Below are 12,172 nucleotides of genomic sequence, written 5' to 3' on the forward strand. Positions count from 1 at the left end.
AAATGGGGAGAAGGGAGTTTTATCTTTTATCTTCAAGTCCTTTATCAGGACTTTTATCTTCAAGTCCTGGGATTCATGTTGCTTTGGGATTCATGTTGCTTTGTGATTCCTGCTCTGCCTGCTCTTTAGGGGAGAGGCTTGCTTTCCTAGGAAGTTACTCAACCGAAAGCTAACCTAAGGTAAGCATGTTCTAGTTTTGACAGACCCGCTATCCCATCTCAGATCCATCACCACATCACTCTTTCCAAATCCATGTACATTTAAGTGAACTACTATTAATCTGCCAGCTTCTGCTCATCCCAATTTAACCCCTTACCCCTGTCACCCAAGCCAACTTATTCCTTTGATGTGAATAGGAAATTAGATCCCAAAATCCCTTAGTAGTGAGGAAGGGTATGAATAGAGTCAATCTCCTTAGCCTCAGTTTCTCCAATCATCAACTATAGCCTCTGCGCAGCTTCCTAAGGACCTGCTGTTTAGACTTATCTCAGGTTGCCCTCATCAGACCCTCTACTGGCTCCTGTTGCCTGTGACTTTGCATCTTCCACAGATGGTGAAAGATGGTATCTTCTCCAAGCTGAGTCGTGCTCCCCTTAGCAGGATTCTTGTTCGAACCTCTGCTCTTTCTACCACTTTAAAACTTCCTCTAGGCTTCTCTGCCACTGACACCAGGGTTCCTCAACCTCAACACTGCTGACATTTGGGGATCCCGAAATTCTTTGTTGCAAGATTCTCCTGTGCACTGTGGGATGTTCAGCAGCAGCTCTGTCCTCCACCAACTAGATTCAGTAGCATCGCCTTTCCTGCAGCTGCAACAACCAAAAATGTCTCCAGGCATTGCCAGTTGTTCCTGGAGTTAAGAACGGCTGATCTGCACTGACAATAAATCTGGAAGTTACTAGCCTGTGAATCAAATGCTGATTTGATGATTTTATGAGATTTATTGAAGGCATTGAAGAGCCCATTTCTGGCCAGAGATTCACAGATGGTACCTAGATCCTACCGGTTCTGATTGCTGAGTTCTCTAGCATCATCTGAGGCCATTTGCCTCTCTAATTTCTGGCCCATCCTCAGGTGAGAGACAGGAGCTGACAAGTGTGGCTAGGTGGCCCAGACTACCCATCATGGTCCTAAATGGTTATGATGACCTCGTTTTATTCCTCTCTTCCTGCCTCTAACTGTTGGCCTTGATCAGAAGTCAATGAAGAAAGACATTCAGGAATTTGGGGAATTGTACAATTAAGCAAGTCAAATTTAGTATTTATAGTCTTTGGATTTCACTGAACCTGATGTTTTAGTTACACTTACTGGATTGCAACCAACAGAGACTCACTCAAAAGTTTATGATCAAGATGTAAATGAGCTAAATTAGAATATTGTCATGACCTGCAGAAGCCCAAGGACAAGCCTAATTTTTTCTCTCATGGGTTTCATGGTCTCTTGCTCCTGCTCTGTGTTCATGGGCAAGCTTTTTTTTCTCTCTTTCATTACTAGCTTCCTTTATTCATAGTTTCTGTTCCCCTTGGACTTCAGCTTGGATGTGATTTTGACTTTGGATCTATCAGAGGGTCAACCCTGTTTAGCTTGTAAGATTATTATGGGATTGCAGAGTCTTAAGCTTGGGAATGAGCCAAGATATCCTCACCATGTGCTTACAAAAGCCTAAAGAATGATTTCTTATTGTAAAGCCAGCTGAATCAATTGATTATTACATTGATTAAAAAAAAAAATTCACCATGTGGTTATACAACTACACACCAGATGGTGCTATTACCCACAATTTTAAGGCTAAAGCCCAATTTGAGACAAGGATTTCTACATTTGAAGCTTTCTTTCTGATCGATCACTTCTGCGATAACTGACAATTTATCAACAGAAGACTGGTAAGTTTTCTGCTGAAAGCAGTTTGGCGTTACTCATGCAGTGGGTACAGGTTTTAGTGTAATGTTCCTGAGAGCCACATTTCTTTAGTTCATTGTTATTATCAGGATAATGGTCATTTCCTTTCCCTTCAGACACACAAATGCCCCCAAAATTCTGCAAACCTGCTATAATAAGCAAGAATACTGAACAGGATTCTCAGGGAAAACTCTCCTGGTTAATGTGGACTTAGTTGGAAAGTGTTTTTTGTATTTTGATTATTCATTCAAACACACAAGCAGCAAAAAAATGTATTAGATCTCTTAGAAAAGTCAAGAAAAATGAAATACTCCTTGCATCCAGAAATCAGTTGGTTAGAATAAAACCAGCAGACAAAGAATGATGAGGTTTCTGAGAGCAGTTCCAACCAAGACCTAGAGGTATGCAGAGATCGGGGAGAGTTTTGGTGACAGGATTTTCTATCATTTATCTTGGGAACCAATCTCAGTTACTGTCACTTTCAAGCTGTGTGTGACAGTGCCCAAGTCACTTATCTGATTCCATGATTATCAGCCCAGTTTCTACAGAGGAGGCAAATGGGGCACAAAGAATTGAAGTAGCATGTCCAAGGTCACTGGGTGAGCAAAAGCCAGCAAGGTCTGGAATAGAACACAAACAAAGTCACCTACCCCAAACTCATCCTCTCAACCCACCGCCCCACGAGCTGCCATTCCAGAACAGGGCTCCCAGTGCTGGTTCTCAGGCGGACGCCGGGGGGTTTTGATCCTCTGTGGGAAAGTGAGAAAAGTGTATAAAAGAAGTGAATTTTTCGTAAAGGTAAATATGTTCCAGTTAAAGTACTGGATTTTTCTTTCTATGAGATTACTTCTGTTCTTTTATTTTTCTGGTAATCTATTCTTTTCCTTTTTTCCAACATGTTTTATAATGACATTTTTCAGACATCCAGAAATGTTGAGAGATGAGCACAATGAATATCCATACTACCCCACCCCTGACACACACACATAGGTGTAGTCACACTTAACCTTCTGCCGTATTTGTTTTAAACAGAGGGAACTTGATTGCCTGTAACATTAGGAGAGAGTGATTTTGTTTTATTTTGGAAGTTTTCCAGAATAAGTACGAATGGACTAAGAAAAATCTCCTGGGCCACAGGAAGGCACTCTCTCCTGGAGACGTCATCACAACCATTGCACTGACTTCCAGAAATTAGACCCTTACATTTGGAAACATCACTCATTTAATTTATGTGTATAGGCCCCAAGTGTCAGTGTGGCTGTAATTGCTAACTCGCCAACATTCACAAAATTCTATTTCAGCCTAACTTCTTTCCTGGCTCCTTTCTGTCCTGCAGGGAGAAGGGCCCCCCCTCCTGGGGGCAGTCATGTTGCCATGAGAAGTCCATTCTGTTTAAAATCTTCCACCACCTGTTTCGAGTGTCTTATTTTGACAGCCAGAGCTTCCTAGACGTGGCTCTGATCCACAGCTGTCATGAACTTGCAAATAATTCTTCCAAAGACTTTGTATCCTGAAGCCAAAGATTCACCCCATATCCTGCCAGAGTGTGCATGTAAATATGCTAGGGGAAAATAAAAATAAAAACTAAAATTATTGTGTATGTGTATATATATATATATATATATATACACTTCCCTGGTGGCTCAGATGGTAAAGAGTCCACCTGCAATAGAGGAGACCCGGGTTCAATCCCTGGGTTGGAAAGATCCCCTGGAGAAGGGAAGAGCTACCCACTCCAGTATTCTTGCCTAGAGAATTCCATGGACAGAGGAGCCTGGTGGGCTATATATACACATACATACCAGGGGCAGAGTCACGGGAGAGGCATAAAGAAAAAGAAAAAAATAGAAGGGATGACTCCAAAGCACTAAGCATAGCGCCAAGCACAAAGCTAGCTCTTATTATCAAATGTTATAGCATTAAATGTTTGCTACTATCATTGTTGTTACCAGTAATTAAAACTGGACCATAAGAACTTTAAAATCCAACCATGAAGCACAACTCTGATTTTAGGTCTGACCTTCATCTGATGGGACTAATAGTCCCCACTGTATGATAAGAGCTAACATTCACTGAGCATTTACTATGTTAAAGCACTGTGCTAAGCACTCACCAGGAATCATATAACTCTACCAGTCACACTGTAATGTAGGTGCAATTATTAGTCCCACCTTACAAATGAGGAAATTGAGGCTTAGGGAGGGAAAACCTGCTTCCAAATCAGAGAAGCAGTGGTGTTGCCGTAGAACCTGGTTTTCTATGACTCTTCGCCATGGCATTGTATACATCACAGAGTCCAAAAGAGATCGTGGTTATGAATTTGGTAACTGTAAAAGACTGTTTCAGAGTCCTTACTGCCCTTGGCCAACATGCTGTACTCCTAGGAACTCCCTCAGAGGGTGGAGGAATGACAGGAAATTGATGGTTGGGAGCCACTGATTAGAGAAGGGTCTTTCTCCTCTATTATGCGGACTAAGGAGCATACAACAAGTGCCCAAGACTAAGGAAATAAAATTGCATGGCTATGGCTCTGCCCCTCATAGCCTCATTCTGAAGTTCTCACTCCTAAAAAGTCCTTAGCACAGTGTGTTTCATACTCCAAAGTTGTACTCAGGTACAGTATTTGTTTAATAAATGTCAGTTCATTGTGGCGGCAATGGTGGTTCAGTCACTGTCAGTTCATTAGGCTTGGTTAATCATAGAGATAGGTATTAAAATAGCTTACTAAACCTAGATAATGTCTATCTCTAATAGAGACTGCTATTGCAGGTGAAAGATATGTCATAAGAAAAACCTGAAAGAAGTATCTTTAAAATGATGTGCATACCTCTTCCACCCAACTTTCCTCCTTACTGCCATCTGGAAAAAATGATGTAATGCATGGAGCTCAAGCAGCCACATTGGACCATGAGATGAGGGTCACACCCAGAGATTCGGGGGGGTGCCTACAAAGTTACTAGGTCCCTGGCAACTTTATGGAATTCTCATATTTACTCTTCACTCCCCAAATCCCATACTTATGTGCAAGAAATAGACCTCATGTGTTTAAACCATTATTGAGTTGGGTGTTCTGCCACTTGAGTTGAACCTAATCCCAGAGGTTATGCCATTTTTACTTTTTACTTTCTTTCTCTTTATATCTTTTTACTTTGCAGATTCCAAAATGTCCTTTCTATAAACTTTTCTCCTGTTCTCCATGTTCTTAAGTATTTATTTACCAAACAAAATAAAAAGTACTGCTTTTTGATATTTTGAGCTTTTGGTATGTGTCCAGTCTACCATCTTTATTCAGAAGTCTGCCCTCATGTTTTTGAGACGATTAAACAGCATAGTAAATAGAAAGTTCCTAGTCTAGTGCCTAGGACAGGGCAGACACTCAATAAACAACAGTAATCATTGTGTCTCTCTCATCATCATTGTTACAATTGCTGTTATTTGAATTGCTTTATCTAAAGGTCCCACTAAAATGCCAATTTAAAAAAAATGCTATGCCGTGTATGTATTTTGTAGCTGTGCTAATCGAAATCACACATTTATTGAACATTTTTTCATAAATCAAGAGAATACTTGTAGTGACAGGGGATTTAAACAGCCTGATTTAGCTCCTCTAGGCAACAAAGCATGTTTTGTTGACCTAGCAGAAAGAAAATGTGTCTTACGCCAAAAAAAAGTCGTTCCTCTGCCATCTCATTTCCTCTTGGGCTAGGTTCTTGAAACTACAATACAGTTCTTATGATAAGGTTCAGAGGGAGAGACATGCTAGGTTAGGTCTGTTCCTCATTGCTGTGGGTGAGTTTGTGCGCCTGTGTGTGGAGGAAGAGGCAATGGGGGCCGTGAGGGTGCCACGGATTCTGTTGATAGAGTCTGATGGAACAACACTTGAACTTTCATTTCACGACCTGTTTCCTCTGGGTGCTTGGCAAAGAATCTTACCTTGGCCCTCCAGTTCTTCAGCTCAGATCATTTATTATTCCTCTTTGAACCTCCAAATCTCTCCTTTTTTAGATGTTCTGGACTTGCCTGATGGTTAAGAATCCACCTGCTGATGCAGGGGAAACTGATTCAATCCCTGGTCCAGGAAGATCCCACCTGCCCCGGGGCAACTAAGCCCGTGGGCCACAACTACTGAGCCAGCGCTCCAGAGCCCGTGCTCTGAAACAGGAGCCGCCACCGCGGTGAGAAGCCTGTGCGCCACAACGAAATGTAGCTCCCACGCGCCGAAACTAGAGAAACAGCCCATGCGCACAGACGATGACCCAGCGCAGCCTCAGGTTAATTAATTAATTAGATGTTCAACTGGGACTTCCCTGGCAGTCTGATGGTTAGGACTCCATGTTTCCACAGCAGGGGACATGGGTTCGATCCCTGGTTGGGGAACTAAGATCCCACATGCTGCCTGACCGAATAAGTAAACCGTAAAAGAAAACATAAAACAAAAAACACTGCTCTACAGTGATGGTCCCTAACCTTTTTCACACCAAATACCGGTTTCGTGGAAGACAATTTTACCACAGACAGGAGGGGAGAGTGGGCGGTGGGGGTGGTGGAGGTGGTTCAGATGGTAAGGTGAGCTTGGGAGCCGTGGGGAGCCGTGAGGGAGCGGCAGATGACGCCAGGCTGGCTGCCCGCCGATGGCCTCAAGAACCAGTCAGCATTTTCTTCTATCGTTCGACTTCTGGATTCAATTGCTAATACACTAACTCCCGCCTAGACCATGCTTCTGTTTTCCCAGCTGCACTTACCTGCACTCAATTGTGTCTTCTGAAAATATTAAATGGAAAATTCCAGAAAGAAACAACGCCTGAGTTTCAAACTGCGGCACCATTCCGAACAGCGAGACAAAATCTCGTGATATCCTGCTTCGTCCCACTCGGGACGAGAATCCCATTTGTTCAGCGTATCCAGATCGACTGCCCCAGATATCCCAGTACTCATGTTCAAATAATCCTCATTTTACTTAAAAAATGGCCCCAAAGTGCAAGAGGAGTGATGCTGGATATTTGAATATGATAAGGAGAAGCCATGAAGTGTTTCCTTTAAGAGAAGAGGCGGAAGTTCTCAACCTCATGAGGGAAGAAAACAATCCTATGCTGAGGTTACTAAGATCCACAGTAAGAATAAATCTTCTATCCATGAAATTGTGAAGAAGAAAGAAATTTGTAACAGTTTTGCTGTCGCCCCTCAGGCTGCAAAAGTCACGGCCACAGTGTGTGTTAAATGCTTAGTTAAAATGGAAAAGGCATTGCTTTTGTACAATAAGTATTTTTTGAGAGAGAGAGACTGCATTCTCATAACTTTTATCACTGTATATTATAATTTGTCTATTTTATTATTAGTAATTGTTGTTAATCTCTGACAGTGTCAAATGTATAAGTTAAGTTTTATCATAGGGATGTATATACAAGAAAGAAAGTGTATATATACATGGGCCAGTACTATCCCTGGTTTCGGGCATCTGTTGGGGGCCTTGGAATGTATCCTCCGTGAATAAGAGGGACAACTATATATATTTCCACCCAGGGCTGCAGAGATGAGGTTTTAATAATGGCAGCTAATATTTATCAAATATTTAATAGGTACTGCTGCACTGGCTAAGTCTTTCACACATATTATCCAACCTAAATTTTGACATAGGCGCTAATATCAGTGACAGTTACAGTGAGGGAATTGAGAAGCAGTGGAGTAAGGTAAACTGTATCGAATAATCAGTATGGATGAAGAATGATTGTTCAGGAGACTTCCCTGGCAGTCCTGGGAACCGCTGCAGCTAGAGAAAACCCTCGCACAGCAATGAAGAACCAGCACAGCCAAAAATAAATAAATACATAAATACATAAATATTTTTTAAAAACGTAGAAAAACAAATTTTAAACAGGAAAAACAACAGCTAATATTTTTGGGTATTTGCCACGTGCCCGGCTCTGTCTCGCCCTTTATAAGCAATGACTTTAGCTCATTTAATTCTGGCAAGAACAATCATGAAATAGGTAGTGAGACGTTGAATATACAAACAGACAATGGCCGGACCATCTATGACAGTAGAATTCTGACCCACAACCTCTGCAGCAGCAGTCCAAGAAGCCAAACCACAATGTCTGCAACAACTGGCTCAGACTGGCCAGAGTTTGGTGAATGATACAGCCAAGTGCCCTGTATTTTGTTTCTACTTCCAACTCAGGACCAAACCCACAGCAAAGTATGCCCCAATTCTAGTTAGCCACACTCCCTCCGCTTTCCCAGCCGATACCGGGCAATCAGAGCACACCTGACTCTCTTTTCTTACTAGAAAGTTATCGCAAGTGGTGGTGGCTGATTCCCCTGAGTAGCAAGCTCTGAGTCAGTTACTCTTCGTTCTCACTGAGGTGGGCTTGGCTCATTTCTACAGTAGGACAGTTTAGGGCCCTTTTGCAGAAGACAAGAGGCACAGAGGGGCTAGGAAGCAGATACCTGAGTCACAAGGATGGTAATTATCAGAGCTGGGATCCCATCTCTGGCCACAGGCTTCCCTGGAACTCCACCTACTGACCAAGGGCAGCCCTGGGAGCCCGAGACGGAAAGCAGGTAGGGATCATTCAGAGCGCTGTGATTTGTGATGCGTAGATTACACCAGTACATTTACCAAGAGGCTACACTGAGCTGTTGCTGTTATTCTTTTTCAAGAGTCAATCTGATCCTTTAAAGAAACTACATGAAAGTCGCTCAGTCGTATCCAACTCTTTTGCGACCCCATGGACTGTACAGTCCATGGAATTCTCCAGGCCAGAATACTGGAGTGGGAGGCCTTTCCCTTCTCCAGGGTATCGTCCCAACCAGGGATTGAACCCAGGTCTCCCGCATTGCAGGTGGATTCTTTACCAGCTGAGCCACAAGGGAACCCTTAAAGAAACTAGACGGTTCCCAAATTGCTAGAGCATAAGGATCACAATGCTGAGGGCTGGGGGGAGGGTGTACAGGCTCCAGGCTCCCACTCCACTTGGAAGGGATCAGAATCTCCGAGGTGGGTCTGAGAGATTAAAAAAGGGCTCTTCCCCTAAGAGGAACTTAACTGAACTCTGGAAAAAGGTGAGCTCCCTGCCCTCAGGCCTAGGGTACTGCGAGGTAATTTAAAGGCAATTGTTCTATACAAGTCTAAATAGAAAGGGGGGGGGTTGGAGTGGGTACTTTATTGGGGTGTACTACAGAAGGGATAACTCCAGGTTATTCCTGAAATCTGAGAGAGGACACCTGACTTTCTAATTCTGCCAAGGAAATATACTAGCCCTCCCACCCCTTATCTGAGGGGAATGCATTCCAAGATCTCCAGTAGATGTCTGAAACTGCATAGAGTACCAAGTCCTATACACTCTTTCTTGGTATTCATGAGGAATTGGTCAAGGACTCCCACCCCCCAATCCCCAAATCCGCCAATGCTCAAGTGCTTCATGTAAAATGATATAGTAGTTGCTTTCAGGTGATATGCCCCTGTATACTTTACATCACCTCTAGATTGCTTCTAACACCTAATATGATATAAATACTATGTAAATAATAGCAAACACAATGTAGCAAAAAGTGTTGGTTGCTCAGTCCTGTCCAACTCTGCGACCCCATGGACTGTTGCCCACCAGGCTCCTCTCTCCATGGAATTCTCCAGGCAAGAATACTGGAGTGGGTTGCCATGCCCTTCTCCAGGGGATCTTCCCGACCCAGGGATTGAACCTGTGTCTCCTGCATTGCAGGCGATTCTTTACCATCTGAGCTACCAGGGAAGCCCAAATACAGTGTAAATACTATATAAACAGTTGCTGGTGGCAAATTCAAGTTTTGTTTCTTTGAAATTCTCTGGAATTTCTTTTCCAGAGTATTTTGTCTGAAGTTGGCTGAATCCAAGGATGCAGGATCCACAGATACCAAGGACCTACTACTGCATACACTGTTTTTTTCTATACTAGTGAGTGGGTAACATGTGCAGCATGAATATGAAATGGCACAACTTAGATCGGGACTTGAACCCACAGCCTGGGACTCAAACCCAGACAAAACCCGGATTGAGACTTAACCCACTTTTTTTTTTGGCTGAGCTGAGTCTTTATTATGGTGCTCAGGCTTTCTTGCTGCAGGGCCTGAGCTGTGGAGCACACTGGCTCTGTAGCCCCTGCAGCATGCACGATCTTAATTCCCCAACCAGGAATCAAACCTGCCTCCCCTGCATTGGAAGGCGGATTCTTAACCACTGGACCACCAGTGAAGTCCCGAACCCACTGTCTTTTAATTGAAATCACATATCTGGTTTCAGGACTTAAGAAAGCTTGTATTCTTTATGTCTAACCACAGAAAGAATTCAGTGAGAGACAAAGTGAAAGACAAGAAGTGGATTTATTTAGAGAGATACTCTATAGAGAGGATGTGGTCCATCGCAAAAGCCGAGCGCGGCCCTGGGAGACACACCCTCCAACAGACAGAGTGTAGGACATCTCAGAAGGCAAGAGGCCCGGAAGTATGGGGCGGTTCGTTTTCATGGGCTGGGTAATTTATGGGCTAGGCAATCCAGGCTAATGAGTGGGAGGATTGTTCCAACTGTCTTAGAGAAGGGGTGGGGATTTTCAGGCGCCGGGCCCTGCCCGCCTTGCGGCCTTTTACTGGGGGCCTGAGAAGGGCTGTGGCGCTGGCGGGCGTGTCCTCTAGCTCATGCTAATATATTACCACGTGCACGTGATGAGGCTCAGGCTCCCGGAAGCGGATCCTCCACCAGCTCAGGCCAAGCCCGGTTCGTCTCCAGGTTCTGTCGTTCCTCTCCTGTTTCATGTGTGCTGAACAAAGGGGTGAGTCACCACCCAGGATGGAGGGAGGCAGCCTGAATTTTAATCACCGTCCTCAGAACGGCACCCAACTTAATACTCAGGAATTGTTTACTTCTGGAATTTTCCATGTAATGTTTTCTGGCTAAGTTTGACGGTGGGTAGCTGGAACCTCGCAAAGCGAAGTTGAGGGTAGGAGGGGATGACTAGAATAGTGTGAAATTGTGAACGCCCTGTTTACAAACGGCTCTGAGGAAGTTCTGCCGCAGAAGGTAAATATTAGTTTACAGCAGGTTAAATAAGGACAGCGAGAGTCTAGGGGACTAAGAGAGACGTGGTATTTCTTTGCGCTTTGGACTTGTTCTTTAGTTGGTTGTTATTGGGCAAATTTGAATTTTTCTCCCTCCCCCCATCAACAGCTGTTAACCTTTTTTTTTTTTTTTTTGCCATTTGCACAGCATACAGGATCTTAGTTTCCTGATCAGGGATTGAACCTTGGGGCCCTGGTAGTGAGAGCACTGAGTTCTAACCGCTGGTCTGCCAGGGAATTCCTGACTTCTGAAGTTTTAAAACTGACCAAACTTAAAAACATGTACCAGCTACACCTAAATTCTGAGCAGTACAAAGTTATCTGGCAGCAGCAAAAGGGTGTTGGCAAAAAATTAATCAGTCAATCTAGGAAAGAATTCATATATTTTATTCGAACCAAATTTGAGGATTATAATAACCTGAGAAGAGTATCTCAGAAATCTCTGAGAACTGTTTCACCCATTAGAAGTCAAGACACAGTCTACATAAGTTTTGTTTTTGTTTTTAAACAGAAGGCTGTATGTTAAATTTTTTTGTTTTTGGAGATGGGGGCGCTGAGCCATGCAGCTTGCAGGATCAATCTTAGTTCCCCTACTAGAGATTGAACCCAGGCCCTCAGCAGTGAAAGTGCAGAGTCTTAACTACCAGGAACTCCCAAAATGAGCTGTCTTGTTGAGGCTAGGAGAGTGTTGCTGTTTATGGTTGAGCAGCAGATATTGCTGCTGATGGGGGAGGTTTTGGCCAATGCATGGTGTGGATATATGCATAGTTGGGGGAGAGAAGAAACCAAAAGAGAATTAAACTTAAATTGTTTAAATTTTTCTTATCTTGCCATAAAATGTAAATTTTATTTCACAAAGAGAAAAGGGCACATCCTAAGACGACTCCAGAAAACCATCCAACTCCCTCATAACTTCCACTAATGAAAGATGAGGGGAAGGAATCTTATTGGAAATGATTTCCTCTGACAATGTGTTTCTTTTATGAAGGGTGCTTATTGCCTTCATTTAGTGTGGTCCCAGGGATCGAACCTGGGCCTCTTGAATCTGCAGGCCAATTCTTTACCATCTGAGCCACCAGGGAAGCCCATTCAGTATGGTCAGGGGAGATAATTGGAAATACAACCTCTCAGACCTCATCCCAATCAGAATCTGAATTTTAGCAAGATACCAGGTGATTTGTTTGAA

At 43.4% G+C, this 12,172-nt stretch overlaps 1 long non-coding RNA gene across 1 annotated transcript in view; it reads left to right on the forward strand.

The window, feature by feature from the left end:
* The first annotated feature begins 10,441 nt into the window (after window positions 1-10,441).
* Window positions 10,442-12,172, forward strand: part of LOC145514894 (uncharacterized) — a 56,008-nt gene continuing 54,277 nt past the window's right edge. The window contains exon 1 of the long non-coding RNA XR_014060549.1: window positions 10,442-10,700. This is a non-coding gene — a long non-coding RNA (uncharacterized LOC145514894). The remainder of the gene's footprint in view (window positions 10,701-12,172) is intronic.

The sequence above is a fragment of the Giraffa tippelskirchi genome, chromosome 7, assembly GCF_054371585.1.
Source record: "Giraffa tippelskirchi isolate mGirTip1 chromosome 7, T2T-mGirTip1v1.2.pri, whole genome shotgun sequence".
Taxonomy (NCBI): domain Eukaryota; kingdom Metazoa; phylum Chordata; class Mammalia; order Artiodactyla; family Giraffidae; genus Giraffa; species Giraffa tippelskirchi.